The sequence below is a fragment of the Artemia franciscana genome, chromosome 1 (assembly GCF_032884065.1).
Source record: "Artemia franciscana chromosome 1, ASM3288406v1, whole genome shotgun sequence".
Taxonomy (NCBI): domain Eukaryota; kingdom Metazoa; phylum Arthropoda; class Branchiopoda; order Anostraca; family Artemiidae; genus Artemia; species Artemia franciscana.
Window position 1 is genome coordinate 68,152,458 of NC_088863.1, and position 12,997 is coordinate 68,165,454.

Consider the following 12,997-nt stretch of genomic DNA (forward strand, 5'->3'; position numbering starts at 1 on the left):
TGGTTATTTTCGGTTTCATTTATTTAATGATAGAGATTGTGTGGTAGATTTACGCTTGATAGATTATTTGACTTTATTTCTACTTATTTTAGGTCTAATGGAGTTTTTGACCTTTTTTTTGAAAGCTTATTTTGTGAAAAAGTTTTTTTTTAATTAATCTTAAAGGTGCCAATGGGAATCATTTTTCCCAGATCCATTGAAGCTAGCGAAAGTTGTCCCATTGCCAAAAAGCAGGATCGCCTACTAACATCTCACACTGGAGACCCATATCGATTTTACCACTTTTGTCAAAAAATTATGAAAAAGCAATGCATAAAATACTTTTTGAGTGTTTAATGAAATGTGGATTTTCATCAGAGACGCAATGTGGTTTCAGGACAGCTCATTCAACTGTGAATGCTCAGGAGGACCTGATGGGTATTGTAAATAGTGAACTAGATAAACAGACGTTTTGTGTGTCGATTTTTATAGATTTTAAAAAAGCTTTTCATACAGTAGATTTTAGTATTTTATTGAAAAGAATACGTTGCCCAGGAATAAAGGATGATTGCTTGAAATGCTTTGAATCTTATTTGAGTAGGTTTTTAAGTGTGCTATTAGATTGTTCGGTTTCTAAATACTATCCAATTACTTGTGAATTTCCTCAGGGTTCAGTCTTAGGTCTGGTATTATACGTTATATATTGTGATAGTATGCAATTTCAAATACCACGAGCCAAATTTATCTCATTTGCAGATGCTACTGCACTTACAGTTACAGAAAAGACTCGCAATGAACTTAATGGTAATGCAATGAACTTAATGGTAATGCTAATGAAGCATTAAAAGGACTGCATACATGTGTCTCTCTAAGTCGACTTACAATAATACAACCAAACGAAATTTTATGACATTCACTACAATAGCAACAGCGCCTACCATTTCTCCAGGAGCTATTCTATATAATGGAACTAAACTACTCTAGCTGAAGTTCAAGAAACTCGATATCTGGAACTTATACTCGACAATATACTCAGCTGGAAGAAACAAAGTAATGTGATTTCATGTAAAATATCAAGAGGTGTTGTGATGCTGCGTAAACTAATTTTTTTTTTCCAACTCTGTCATTGTGCTATTTGTTAGTATTGCCTTATATTAATTATGGATTTATGATATGGGAAAGTGCTTTTTACACAAGTTATAAAAGAGTACAAATACAACAAAATAAAGCTGTTCGGATGACTGGAAATTATGACCAAGGAACTGATAGTACGTTAAGTATATAGTGAAAAAAAGAAATCAGCACAAACACAGAAACAAACACACACCGTAAAACCAAACATAAAAAACATAAACTATAAAAATTAACAATAAATTTTAAATATTAAATAATAGAAAATGTATCAGTTATATTAAATAATGAATAGTAAATAATAGAAGAAACAAATATAAACCATATAAAAAAAGAAAAAGAGAAGTAGTAAGGAAGACTGTTTTCCTAATTTAGTAATTGATATGGATAAGCACTTGAACAAGGCCTTAACCCTACTCATCCATCCAATTACATAGGTCAAACAGCATAGCCATACATAATCAAACGCTAAAGTTTGACTCTTTCTCTCAACTATTCTGTTTAAAACAGTAAAAAAAACTTTAGTTTAAAGAGCAGGCCGTTGAAGTGGAAGAGGTGCCTTTCAAATACAAAGTAAATTCTGTTCGTTTTAAGTTTTAATGTCGCTCCTTACTTTCAGTTAAAAAAAACTGTATTTTTTTATTTCTGAATATGTTTGAATCAATGTATGTTTTGATTTTGGCTCTCCGCATAGGAATAATTAAGGCGAAATTTGCATATTTTTTTTTTGTTTTTGCTAAATGGCTTTCTCCTAGTTTTGATCGAATGATTTTGAGAAAAAAAGAGCAGGGGAGGAAGCCTAGTTGACCTCCGATTTTTTAATTACTTAAAAAGGCAACTAGAACTTTCACTTTTTTACGAATGTTTTATTAGTAAAAGATATTCGTAACTTATAAATTAGCTTACGTAACGAACTTTTGTATTCTCATATTTTTATTACATATATGAGGGGGTCCACCCACTCGTCAGTACCTTGCTCTTTACATTAAAGCTTAAATTTTGTCCCAGTTCATTAAGAATGACCCCTGAATCACAAAAGCCATAAATAGTTGAAATTACTAAAAATACCTTAGCGTAAAGAGCGAGGTATTAGGAGGAGGTGAGCCAATCATATGCGTAATAATTTATGTTCGTTTTAAGTTTTAATGCTGAAACTTCTTCATATTTACTTTTTCATTGTTTTTTTTTTTAAATAATACTAGAAAATCCTGCGCTCCCTTCATGGAAATATTCTTCCCCCATGACAAATTCCTTGATGGAAAGTTCCCCCAGCGTATCCCCCTCTTCTCAGCCCCTTCCCCCAACCAAAAAATCCCACTGAAAACGTCTGTACACTTCCCAATAACTATTACGTAAGCACTGGTCAAAGTTTGTAACTTCTAGCCCCTCCAATGGGGACTGTGGGGGAGTAAAGTCGTCCCCAAAGACATAGTTATAAGGTTTTTGGACTACGCTGAATAAAATCTCTATTTCAGAATTTTGATCCGTTGACTTTGGAAAAATAATTAGCATGGGAGAAAAACACTCCTAATCACCCCTGGGAGAAAAACAAACCAACAAACAAATAAACACGCATCCGTGATCTGCCTTCTGGCAAAAAATACAAAATTCCACATTTATATAGATAGGAACTTGAAACTTCTACAATAGGTTTCTCTGATACGCTGAATCTGATGGTGTGATTTTCGTTAAGATTCTATTACTTTTAGGGGGTTTTCCCCTCTGTTTTCTAAAATAAGGCAAATTTTCTCAGGCTCGTTACTTTTTATGGGTGAGACTAAACTTGATGAAACTTATGTATTTAAAATCAGCATTAAAATGCGATTCTTTTGATTTAGCTACTGGTTTCAAAATTCCATTTTTTTAGAGTTTTCGTTACTATTGAGCCGGGTCGCTCCTTACTACAGTTTGTTACCACGAACTGTTTGACATGAATGTTGTCGCTATTACAGGCCAGATCAACCTTTTTGCGATTAATGGGTATATAATGATGTGAAGGTTTTAAATTAAAATCTACCTACCTATATACCTACCTATCTTGTGCCCGAAACTGTTTTGAGACTCATCAAGAAAATCAAGTTTTCTTCTTTGTCCTTTCGCCTCCTTTTCTCTAAGCTTAATATATCATCCTTTTTAGGTGGAGAGTGACCCTGAAAAGTTGTGATACAATTAAAAACCCAAGGTCAAAAATGCCCCCCCCCTCTATTTTCACCAGAAAACCTAATTGTATACAATTGTAAACAATTCCTTAAAACATATTGCTTTGCAAATTCATATATTTCGAAAAAAATATCCCTGTCTGCAAGTTTTAATTTTACTTCATAGGGGGATCGAAGCGGTGATTACGAATATAAGGGGCAATTCTTAGGAAAAGGTGATAGGACCTAAGATACTCAATAGACTGAGCCATTTCAATAGGGAAGGACGCCATGATCCATCAAAAAAAAAAATAAACCTTTTTCAAGAATTTTAATTTAGGCAAAATTAAAAATGCCTCAATTTATTCAAGCTTTCTGTTTTGTTTTCTTAGGGGGGTGGGTAAGGGAGTATTGTTGTCAATATTTGGGGAGAGGTATATCATATCAAAATAAAAGTAGTCCCGATTACTGTAAAGGATTCTCATCTTTGAGAAGATTCATTTATGTAACATGTTCTGGTTCATAAAATTCATATTATCTAGCTTAATTACTATTCAACGCAGCCTTTTCATTACTAGCTGCACAGTGTGTAGCTTGATTAGCTTACTGCTACTACGAAAACATGAATTAATGGTAAAGGTAGTAACTTTAGTGTCAACAGAGTTATAACCTAGTGTCTTTTTTAGGAACGTCGTAAAACATATTTTCTTTTATGTGTATAGTAAATAAAAACATAACTATACTAAATGTTTCACCTGGTATCTTTTTTTCCCACAGATGTTGGACAAATTTATTTTTAAGTTTATTTATCTGTTTTGAAGCCGTATATTGTTTGCCATAAATTCTCTTTTTGGCTCAGCTCTAAGGAATTCCCACCTGTGTCAAAAAATAAAAAAAAAAGCAAAAAACACAAATCATCTGAATGAAGTGCAAAACATTATAATAAAATCCCCATCTATTCTAATAGGATAGAAAAGTCAAGGTAATTGATTTTGTGTACTCGATTTATTTATTAAACATATATGATGCTACTATCGGTTCATAATCTCTCACCTCCCCTCTATCACAAAAAATTCCTTCGGCAAAAAATTACATCATTCATTATGAAATTGTTGCATATAAGGTGTAAGGTCCTAAGAGCATGCTGCCTTGACGAATTGGGAAACTTCAATTCGGGATTATCTCCTAATACTTTCCAGTGACGTGATCTTTAAAAGCAACTTTATTTGCAAAATGATTAAACAGACAAAAGAGGAAACCTGAAGCTGTAGAACAATTTCTCAAATCCAGAAGTAGAAATGTGACTTTGGATTTACACCAGCTTTTGATTTTGTTTTTGATATTTTTTTTTTTTTACTTTATTTAAGATAATAAATAAGAAAGAAAAAAATCCAGAAGATTTACTCGACCAGATATAATATCAAGCTGCTACAATCTTCAACACTTCCAGGTACCAAATAAAATATTTCTCTATCTTTTCAACCTTCTCGGCGGCAAAACCCTATCACTTCCTGGTACATCAGCTACATAACCCTATCGACCCTATGGGCAGGGGAGGCAAAGGGGCCTTGAAGTGATCCAAAAGACTCTTTCCCTTTATGCGTTTCAGAATAGATTATGACACGTAAATTCTATAAACGGGTCTTAAAATTGTCCCAGAATTTTACCCTTTCTTATTTGTAACGAAAGACACTTAGAAAAAAGCTGGCAGGAGAGATTGGCTTCCCCAGATGAATTTCAATGTAGATGGAACTAAATCGAAAGGAAAAGTTGAAAAAGCAAAAAAGATGGAAAGAGTTGATTTAGTGCTAAAAGCACTAAATCAACACAACATAAACATAACAACAAGATACATAAACATAACATAACAATAACAAAACAAACATAACAAAAATAAACATAACAAAAAGTAAAAACATAACATAAAAAGGTTTAGAGCTAAAAAATTTCACGGCTCGGTCTCTGGGTAAAGTCTTAGCTACTTTGTAAATCCTTTGTCAGTTTGATACCAGTTTGATCAGTTTGATATTCAGATATCCTTTGTCACTGATCAATTTTATACTCAGATACGCAAGTCAATGGAACGATTGGAAAAAAGATATGCAATAAAGTAAATTTTTGGTGCGCGTCTCCAAAATACAAAATAAATAAAAAAATTATTTAACTAAAGGTGAGAAGAAACATTGAAAATTGAAAATGATAAACATTATTCCACAGAAGGGGGCTGCCCCTTCCTTGACCGTCGCTCTTTATGCTACAGTTTTAAAGTTCTTTAAAAGACTTTTCAATCAAATTTGACGGCTCCTGTAGTTGAGCAGTCTTTCTCAAAGGATTGTGACAAAAAGTAAAACACTAGCATAAAGTTTTGTGGTTGAGAAGGAGGAAGCGCTCCTCCTGAAAATTTATCATTGCTCGAAGTTTTAACGTTACTCCTTCCTTTTTATTAAAATTTCCTTTTTCATTTATTTCTGACCGTTTTGAATTAATGCCCGAACATTCTCTTAGCCCCCTCCCCTCTTGTAAAAATTCGTCTGAAAAATTCACCTTCCCCAGAATCTTTCCTCATCACAGAGAATTCTCCCTGTGCTGAAATATCCCCTTGCTGAAAATTACCCCCCTCCCCTCCAGAAAAAGTTGGATATTTATCATAAAAAATAAAATGTTTGAAAAATGGGAACATTACGTAGCCTACAACCCTATCCCTAGGGACTACGGGGCATCACGTCATCCTTAAATGCACAGTTAGTAGATCTTTCAACAATACTGAACTAAATGAAATGGGCTTAAAAACCAAAAATGAATGGGCTCTTGAAATAGGCCTAAAAAACTGGTGCCCCTGATCCTTTCTAAGGCTACAGTCAAAAATTCCTAGGCCAAAGAATTCAAAAAAGTACTGCCCCCCCCCCAAAAAAAAGAGGGGGCAAACTTCATTTTTTTCAAAATCCTTAGAAGTTAAAACTGCGAGCTCCTGGCCGATTTTTTTTTATACAGAAAAATTTAGCTTTGAAGGCTCACGTTCACCCAAATCTCCAACAAAAAATGGTTCAATTTTTGTTTAACTTAAAAGTCTCGGAAATAATTGCCTGGAATAAGTGTACTATATTTTATCGAAAGGTGGAGGGGGGGCTACAAATAAAGCCAAGACTTTATTGACCGATAGATAAAATTAGAAACTACACTTCACCAAGAGAAGAAGAACCTAGAATGAGAAGAACAATTAGTTTAGGAACATTGTCAAACAAAAATTTGGCCGAAAAAGGACAAAATTTTCTGATCAGCTCATAGCCTGTAATTCTTTTAAATTCTCGAGGACTAGGACTGTGACTGCTTGTGACAGTGTCCACATGCGACAGCTTGCGCAAAAGACTGTTTGTAATTGTCTGCTATTTTGTGAACTTTTAACCGTGACTAATTTAACTACTTGTTAACTGTGACTGCAACTTCTTGCAGAGACCAAAACTGCTTGCAATTGAGACTTCAACTACTTGCAATTTTGACTACTTGCAACTGCGACTACAAGTTACTGTGACTGCTTGTAATTGCGATTGCAACTACTTACGGCTGTGTCTATAACTATTTGCGGCTATGAATGCGACTACTTGTGGCTCCAGCTAGCTGTGAGTGCAAACGCTTACAAATACGACTTCTCATAATTACGTTTGTGACCCCCTTGTGACTGTGTCTATGACTACTTGAATTGCAAGAGACTACAGAATAGGAAGTGCTGTTGCAACTTTTACTGTTGCTACAGTGGGTGCCGCTGCCTCTGAGACTACTCGCACTTCTGCGGATACCACTTCTGTTAATACTTCTACAAATACTGAACTAAATTAAAAGAGTTTAGGTGAATATCCAGGTTTTAAAAATAGATAATAGATGCAATAGTCCAGCAACAGAACAGGATATTAAGTCAAAATTTTTAAGGAAAACTAATGAGGGTATAAAACTAAAGATTACTTGTTCTTCCAGATTGCCAAAAGGGCGCCTAGGTAACATCCCCAGTAGCATCGTTAAGAGGGGAGGAGGAGGAGGGTGAATTTTCCCAAAATAACTTTGAAAAACAGTTACATTTTATTAAATAACTTTAAAACTTTTTAAAAGCTCATTTTCAGTTTCATATTTGCTCTTTACTTTGAGCCTATGCTTTTTTATTCATCCAAGCTCGTTTTTAACATAAAGAAAACGAAAAAAATAGGCATCCATTACGGTTCATAATATGTTCCGCAATATTTGTCCAAATATACTGCCTTTGAATTCTTATCATCAAGTAAAAATGTCAGCCAAGTTAATAACTAAACTGAAAAATGTTCTATGCTTCCTGTTTCGCAACATTTGCTCAGGTCAATTTTTTCCCCAAAATTTAAGGTGTTTTTACTTCCTGATATCCATTAGTTCAACATTAGATTCTCTTGTTTTAAAACTTTCAATAGTGGGAATGAATACGTCCTCTACATCTGCTAATAGGGCACACATAAAATCATTGAAGAATAAGAAGGTAGTTATACAGTGAATATAACTTCCTGAATGAAAATAAATTATTGAAAAAGAAAATTTGAGTTAGTGCTTTTTAAAGTAATATTTGTGATATAACTAAGATAGGTCAAATCAGTTGTAGTTTAGTCATAGAATTTGGTTGAGAGAGATCCACTCCAGGAATCATTTACTTATTAAGATTTTTATTTCCAATATTTAATTGAAACTCGGATTTTCTTATTTGTCATTGAAATGACTAATAAGCGCTGAAAACGTCCTATTCCTTACGTTCAGAATTCACTTACTAGCCCATAAATGTAGAACTGTCTCTATGTATAATACCAAACGCACTTCTTGCTATTTTTGCTTTTCTAAATATTTCTTTTAACCAGTCCCAAAAAATTGACATAAATACATTTCATTCATAGCCAGCGCTACTTTTGGGAAATTTACCTCTGCATTTTCATGCTGTACAAAATGTCTGCTGAGAATAGAATAAAGTGAATTTAAGCAAAATATTTATACTTTTCTCACAATCAAAACATTTTGTGTGCATATACCAACCCATTCTCTGTTTCTATTGTTATCAGTTTTATCATAAAGCACTAAGAGACCGAGCTTGCTTGTGAAGGGAATTATACACATAAAAACTATATTTAACCCCCTTCCAGAAATGTATGCCCCCATACCCTGATTTACACAAGAGTATATCTGTGTAATTTTTAGAGAATTCGTTTTTTTTAAAACTAATATACACAGAGAAAGTAATTTTCAAACTCCAGGAGCCAATCTTCCCTTCTGCTTGGCATCCCTGGCATTTTTAATTAATCTAATGTTTCCACTGCAATTATGCCACGAATTGTTCAAATTTTCTGGATATGCTTTGTCAAAGAAAGCCCAACGGATAAGCTAATAATTCTAACTTGATTTTTTTGAATAATTTCGAACTTGAAATACGGTCGCTACTTCAATGTGGGGAATGGGTCACAGTATAATGTTAAACAATCTGTGGTAACACTGACTTATCCTATACCTTTGCTCAGACAGCGCAATTGCGCTGTCTATGATTTTTGTTTCGGCTTTATGTGGCCCACTGATAACCATGCTATTTATTAATATAAATCGTCGAACACAAAAGAAAATCAATTTAATGAAAAACCTTAATTAATTTTTCAGTAAATCACCTATAATAAAAGTTTAGTACGACAAATTAAATGTTACTGAGTCGAAATCCATTCAAAATTACCAACAAATGAAAAGCACAATACCAGGGCCTATTGCAACAGAGCTTGGTTCAATTATGACATTGAGCATCATGTGCCGGGCGGTTGGTTGGGGGAAATGGATGGGGGATATGTACTGCAGCATTAGTAGTTAGTCTGGTTGAAATAGGCCGAATTTCAACCAGGCCGAAATAGGCCGAACATTCACCTTCGCCGACCCAAAAGTTTGTTTATGCTATACTACTGTTGTCTGCAGCAGCTCATTGCTGACACTTTTAATAAGAGCCAAGCACCAGCACTTGTATTTATGATTTTTTTTAATGTGGTGTTCATTGTTCATAATGTATTGGGTAATGTTTTAAATTCACAAAGTAGTTGGTTTGTTAATTTTCTTCACTACCGCTTGAATAGTATTAAATTCATTACTACTACTACTACTACTACTAATAATAATAATAATAATAACTCACTGCAGCACCAAGCCGCCTGAGGCCAACACAGCTACGCACATTCCTCCTCCAACCTAATCTATTTAAAGCCTCCCTCTTTACACCCCCCAGGAAGTTCTTATTTCCTTTAAATCTTTATATATGACATCCTCCCAACCCAGACAAGGACAACCTGCTTTCCGTGTAGCCCCAAACGGTTGGCCCCCTTATACTCCCCCTCCAATAAAAATACTGCAACTACGCCCTTGAACATTCCAGCAAGAGTTATGGGTATATCCAAAGGAAAGGCCACGGTAATATCCAGGGGATGTTGTTGGAAGTTTCTAACTAGAGAAACTATTTGCATCAAGGTCCTAAAAAGGTCGTATCTGCAATATCTTGCGAATGTCTAAGGATTTAAACTTTCGGTTTATGTTGAGGGTGCTATTGAGCTTAATCAAAAGACTATTTGTGCATCTAGATTGTCCAAATAGCTTATATGTACGATCTAAAGAACTCATTATGGTATTAAGATGAAACTGTCAGGGAATATTAACAGGTATTTTGAAGTATCAAACAGTTCGTGGTAACGAACTGTAGTAAGGAGCGACCCGGCTCAGTAGTCACAAAAACTCTAAAAAAGGTAATTTTGATACCAATAGTTACATCAAAAGAATTGCGTTTTAGCGCTAACTTTGAATATATATCTTCCACGAGGTTTAGTCTTACCCATCAAAAGTTATGAGCCTGAGAAAATTTACCTTATTTTAGAAAATAGGGGGAGCCCCCCCCCCCCAAAAAAAAAGTCATAGAATATGAATTTTTCATAGAAAAAATCGCACCATCAGATTCAGCGTATTCTAGAACCCTACTGTCGAAGTTTCAAGCTCCTGTCTAGAAAAATGTGGAATTTTGTATTTTTTCGCAGATGACAGATCACGGATGCGTGTTTATTTGTTTGTTTGTTTGTTTTTCCCCTCAGGGGTGATCGTATCGACCCAGTGGTCCTAGAATGTCGTGAGAGGGCTCATTCTAACTTAAATAAAAAGTTCTAGTGCACTTTTTAGGCGACCAAAAAGTGGAGGGTACCTAGGATCCCTCCACCACACATTTTCCCCCAAAGTCCTTTGACCAAAATTTTGAGATAGCCATTCTGTTCAACTTAGTCAAAAACCCAATAACTATGTCTTTGAGAACGACTTAACACCTCACGGTCCCCGGGAGAGGGGCTGCAAGCTACAAACTTTGACCATTGTTTACATGTAGTAATGGTTATTATGAAGTGTACAGACGTTCTCAGGCAAACTTTTTCGCGTTAGGGTGGGGGTGGGTTTGGGGGATGGGTTTACGTAGGAAGATCTTTCCATGGATAAATTTTTCATGAGGGAAGAGAATATCCATGAAGGGGGCGCAGGATCTTCTAGCATTATTTTAAAAAAAATAAGAAAATAAATAAAAAAAATTACGTATATAAGGGGGTTCGTCTCTTCCACAATACCTTGCTCTTTACGCTAAGGTATTTTAAGTAATTTCAACTTTTATTCTACGGCCTTTGTGATTCAGCGGTCATTCTTAAGGATTTGGGACAAAATCAAACTTTAGTGTAAAGAGCTAGGTACTGACGAGGGGGCAAACCCCCTCATATACGTAATAAAAATACACAAATCTAGAAGTTCGTTAGGTAAGTTAATTCGTAAGTTACGTATGTTTATTACTAACAAAAACGTTTGTTAAAAAAAAAATCTATTTGTATTTTTAAGTAACCAAAAATTGGAGTGCGACTAGGCCTCTTCACCCACTCCTTTTTTTTATCAAAATCGTCTGATCAAAACTATGAGAAAGCCATTTAATAAATAAAAATTAATATTCAAACTTCGTTTTATTTATTCATGTGCGGTGAGCCAAAATCAAAACATGCATTAATTCAAATACGTTCAGAAATTTAAAAAAAAACGAGTTTTCTTTAACTGCAAGTAAGGAACGACATTAAAACTTAAAACGAACAGAAATTATTCCGTATATGAAGGAGTTATGCCCTCCTCAACGCCTCGCTCTTTACGCTAAAGTTTTTTATTTGTTTTAAAAAGTAGGGTTGTGACAGAGTCAAACTTTAGCGTAAAGAGGAGGGGAAAGGCGTTGAGGAGGGGAAAACCCCTTTCATATACGGAATAATTTCTATTCGTTTTAATTTTTAATGTCGCTCCTTACTTGCAGTTAAAAAACTTGTTTTTTTTATTTAACATCAAAAGACACTATGTTATTTAATATTATTAAAAGGGTTAACTGCAATACCTCAAGAACGCTAAATGGAATGAAGCTGAGGCTCTTAGAGCATGTTGATAGGGACGGTTGATTATTATTCGTCTATACTTAGGGCTATAACGTGATGGGGGGTCAGAGTAACTTTGACCCTATAAAAGCATGAAGATTGTGCAGATCTTTAGTCAATTTAGCTGAATAATATTCCACGCTTCCATCCATAGTGCAAATATAAACGAAATTCGATGCAAAATTGGTGTTCAATACACAAATAGTAAGCCAAAATCTTGATTCTTGAGGAGATGAACTAAAAATGTTTTACTAATATTCTTTTTGTTAACCAAAGAAAAAAATATGTCATTAAAAACGAGCAGCTTTTAACTTTCAAAAAGCCTTTTCTAAAAACAAATTGTTTTCAAAGAAAAGTAAAGAGCTATGTAAAACATAACACAAGAGGAATAAAGTCAAAAAATGATTCAAACTTTGAACGAGCCTAACCTACAGTCAATAAACAATTGAAACCCAAAATGAACACATATAACAATAAATGATAAAATTGAAACGAAAGAAGACTACTACAAAAAGGGGGGGGGGGGATTGACACCCTTTATACCTTCGATAGACTAGAACATCATTTTCATTCAGCTCCAAAAAAACACATTTTTAATTTGTTCTCTTTTATAGCATCAATAAATAGAAACTTGCAGAGATTTTCCGGAAGTAATACCAATATAAATTGAACTGTCAAACTGCATGTCATTAAATCTTTTCAGTAATCTCTTTTAGTATGAGTAAAACTCCCTACAGTTTTGGATTTATTAACGCTATAACGCATACAAAATGAAAGCAATTATTTAGAACGTATTATCAATGATAAATTGGTTAATGGAACGTCTTATTAATGTTTATAAAGTGCCACATAGCTGAACATGAACCACTAGGGGGTGGGGCTGCCTGTTAACTTTAAGGCATATATTTTCCAAATTTTTCTGAGAGATCCTTCAGATAACAATGCGGAAGGATTCATCCCCCTTGTCTTCCTTCATTTGGGAGAATAGATATTGACTAAACGTGAGATGGAGATGCTGAAAGGGTGATAACTTTCGTCATAATGTAGATAAATTTCTGATTTATAGGGTCAAACCTGCTCCCCAGGGAGGGGGAGAGGGATATGGATTGAAAAAAAAGAGAGCGAGAGAGCGAGAGAGATTGGGAGTGTATAATGTCAAGAAGAAAAAAGAAATTTTTATTTCAAATTTGTTCAGACATAGCAGCCACCGCTAAACTCCATCATACTTCATAATAAAATGATGCCACAGGAAATTTCAATAGATTTAAGTGAGTAGAACTGCATTGTCATTCATTT

The 12,997-nt window shown here is 34.5% G+C and overlaps 1 protein-coding gene across 2 annotated transcripts in view; it reads left to right on the forward strand.

The window, feature by feature from the left end:
* The first annotated feature begins 4,057 nt into the window (after nucleotides 1-4,057).
* LOC136033245 (uncharacterized) overlaps nucleotides 4,058-12,997 on the forward strand; it is a 61,159-nt gene continuing 52,219 nt past the window's right edge. The window contains exon 1 of one of the 2 annotated variants that reach the window (XM_065713968.1): nucleotides 4,058-4,230. The gene's annotated coding sequence lies outside the window, so the exon portion shown is untranslated. Of the gene's footprint in view, nucleotides 4,231-7,765; nucleotides 7,805-12,997 lie in introns of those variants that run through there. The other variant, XM_065713978.1, reaches the window with a different exon arrangement.